This window comes from Colobus angolensis, unplaced genomic scaffold (assembly GCF_000951035.1).
Source record: "Colobus angolensis palliatus isolate OR3802 unplaced genomic scaffold, Cang.pa_1.0 Scaffold120, whole genome shotgun sequence".
Lineage (NCBI taxonomy): Eukaryota > Metazoa > Chordata > Mammalia > Primates > Cercopithecidae > Colobus > Colobus angolensis.
Window position 1 is genome coordinate 1,976,904 of NW_012113142.1, and position 3,258 is coordinate 1,980,161.

At 51.8% G+C, this 3,258-nt stretch overlaps 1 protein-coding gene across 1 annotated transcript in view; it reads right to left on the reverse strand.

Annotated features, from left to right (window-relative positions):
* The window catches only part of POR (P450 (cytochrome) oxidoreductase), a 100,028-nt gene extending 97,595 nt beyond the window's left edge, over nucleotides 1-2,433 (reverse strand). Inside the window, exon 1 of the mRNA XM_011930150.1 lies at nucleotides 2,367-2,433. The gene's annotated coding sequence lies outside the window, so the exon portion shown is untranslated. The remainder of the gene's footprint in view (nucleotides 1-2,366) is intronic.
* Nucleotides 2,434-3,258: the final 825 nt, after the last annotated feature.

Here is a 3,258-nt window from a genome sequence, read left to right on the forward strand (position 1 = left end):
TAAGCCCCACCTCCTGGGTTCATGTCATTCTCCTGCCTCAGCCTCCCGAGCAGCTGGGACTACAGGCACCCGCCATTGCGCCCGGCTAATTTTTTGTATTTTTAGTAGAAATGGTGTTTCACTGTGTTAGCCAGGACAGTCTCAATCTCCTGACCTGGTGATCCACCTGCCTCGGCCTCCCAAAGTGCTGGGATTACAGGCGTGAGCCACCGCGCCTGGCCTACAGATAATTTTTTTAAAAGATTTAAAAGGCCAGGTGCGGTGGCTCATGCTTGCAGTCCCAACACTTTGGGAGGCAGAGGTGGGAGGATCACTTGAGGTCAGGAGTTCAAGACCAGCCTGGGCAACACAGTGAGACCTCCGTGTGTCCAAATTTTTTTTTTTTTTTAATTAGCTGGGCTTGGTGGCACATGCCAGTAGTCCCAGCTATTCAGGAGGCTGAGATGGGAGGATTGCTTGAGCCTAGGAGGTTGAAGCTGCAGTGGGCTATAACACCACTGCACTCCAGCCTGGGTGACATAGTGAGACTCTATTTTGGAGTCTGGGTATAGGAGGAAAGGGTAGGTTGATGGACAGTAACTAAGACAAGGGGAGAGAGATGGGTATTCCAGCTTAACACTGCATATGGACGATCTCCAAAAAAGCCTGCTGGGAGAATCAGTGAGCCCAGCTGGCCAGAGGATTCGCTCTCTATCAAAAGACAATGCAGTGAGCCAGATGTGGTGGCTCACGCCTGTAATCCCAGAGCTGTGGGAGGCCAAGGTGGGCAGATCACCTGAGGTCAGGAGTTTAAGACCAGCCTGGCCAATATGGTGAAACCTTGTCTCTACTAAAAATACAAAAGATTAGCTGGGCGTGGTGGTGGGCGCCTGTAATCCCAACTACTCAGGAGGCTGAGGCAGGAGAATCACTTGAACCGTGAGGTGGAGGTTATAATAAGCCAAGATCGTACCACTGCACTCCAGCCTGGGTGACAGAGCAAGACTCTGTCTCAAAAAATAAAAAAATTAATAATTTTAAAATGCTATCTATAGTGCATGCTTTTTGCAAGCAGTTGCAGGGTTGCAGTCCCCCATCCAGCCCACTGCCATTGGACTCTGTCGCCGTGTGGAAGCTCCCAGTAAAACCCCATGTCTCCTCTGCTGGCTCTGGGGCTGTTCTTCAGCCTCCTGAACCTGGTGCCATCCCCCCTGGAGCTAATATAGGTTCAGCACAACATAATATGGGTTCAGAGACACTTTTTTTTTGTTTTTTCCTGAGACGGAGTCTCGCTCTTTCGCCCAGGCTGGAGTGCAGTGGCGTGATCTCAGCTCACTGCAAGCTCTGTCTCCCACAGTTCAAGCGATTCTCCTGCCTCAGCCTCCCACATAGCTGAGATTACAGGTGCCCACCACCACCCCTGGCTAATTTTTTGGTTTTTCTTTCTTTCTTTTTTTTTTTTTAGTAGAGACAGGGTTTCACCACGTTTGCCAGGCTGGTCTCGAACTCCTGACCTCAGGTGATCCCTGCCTCAGCCTCCCAAGATGCCATCCCGATGGCACCCAGCCAGGAGAGACTTACTGTCCCAGAGGCAGTTCTCAAACTCTCGGGGCCTAAGAGAAACACTTTGCTTCTGCTGTTGGGGGTGTGCCGCTGGTGTCCCCCAAAAGAAGAAACCTGATCTGATCAGGGCCCTTATGTAGATTCTTGGGGACAGGATTATTTTAATAGTTTTGGCAATGTTGGTTCTGGCAAGTGTGGCAAGAGAAAAAGGTGACGCCATAGCTCACAAAACAAAAAAACCACCACCCTGACTCTCATTCCTCAGAACATATTTTTTTTCAGAGGGATTAGTGTTTTGCATGAGAAGGAAGGAGCCCCAGAAACTACCCATCTTTGCCTTGGGCTTCCAGAGGGCACATGGCTGTCCGAACCTTCAGTTTGAAGAGGATGTCTCTTTTTTTGTATGTGTGATTCTCTTCCTCCTTCCCCCTTTTTATTTAAATTTTTTATTTTTTATTTTTATTTTTTATTTTATTTTATTTGAGACAGAGTCTCACTCTGTCACCCAGGCTGGAGTGCAATGGTGCAGTCTCAGCTCACTGCAACCTCCACCTCCCAGGCTCAAGCCATTCTCCTGCCTCAGCCTCTGTAGTAGCTGGGGTTACAGGCGTATGCCACCATGCCGGGCTAAGTTTTGTATTTTTAGTAGAGACAGGGTTTCGCCATGTTGGCCAGGCATACAGCCAGCCTGCTGTCTGCCCTCCTTCCCTGGAGCCATTTGGAGGGACAAGGAGGGTGGGGCAGCAGGACCGCCACCTCCTGTGGCTCCGCTTTGGCCTCCATACCCCCATCCTGCCCTGTCCCCATGCTGAGGAGGCACCCACCTGGAAAGCTGGGGCCGTGGGTGCCCCAGGCAACGCTGACCAGCCAGGGCAGGTCCTGTGCTGAGGGCAGTCTTGACTTCCCTGCACTTGAGCCTCTTTATGGGCCAGAGAGGCGTGGTGTGAGGGATTAGGGGTGTAGGTCATGATATCTGCACCTGAGAAATGCTCCACCCTGAGTGCCCCTGCCAGGCACCAAAGGCAGCAGCTGAGGCCAGGTCTGGCTTCAGAACAGCCTCTGCCCTGACCAAGGCCCTTCCCTCCTCACGAAAACAAAGAGAAGCCATGGGGCTGGGCAGGGCCCCCGGGAGTGAGGCTCATTAGGTACCAATGACTTCTCCAGCTCCCTTTAGTCCTCTTTTCAAGGCTCAGGTCCCTGCATGAAGAGCAGGGGCCTCTGGAGCCAGCCAGACCTGACAATTGCCACTTACCCTGAAGCCTCAAACAAGTGAGGCTCCTCTGAGCCTCGGTTTTCTCATCTCTAAAATACAAATAATAAGACTAGGCCTGATGTGGTGGCTCAGACCTGTAACCCCAGCACATTGGGAGGTTGAGGCGGGAAGATCGCTTGAGCCCAGGAGTTTGAGACCAGCCTGGGCAACACAGTGAGGCCGGGAGGTTGAGGCGGGAAGATCGCTTGAGCCCAGGAGTTTGAGACCAGCCTGGGCAACACAGTGAGGCCCTATCTCTTCAAAAAATAAAAAATTAGCTGGGCATGGTTGTGCACACCTGTGGTCCCAGCTACTTGGGAGATGGAGGTGGGAGGATTGCTTGAGCATGCGAGTCAGAGGCTGCAGTGAGCTATGACGACACCTCTGCACTTCGGCCTGGGCTACAGAGACCCTGTCTCAAAAAAGAATCTATCTATTCATCCATCCAGCTAGCTAGCTATCAC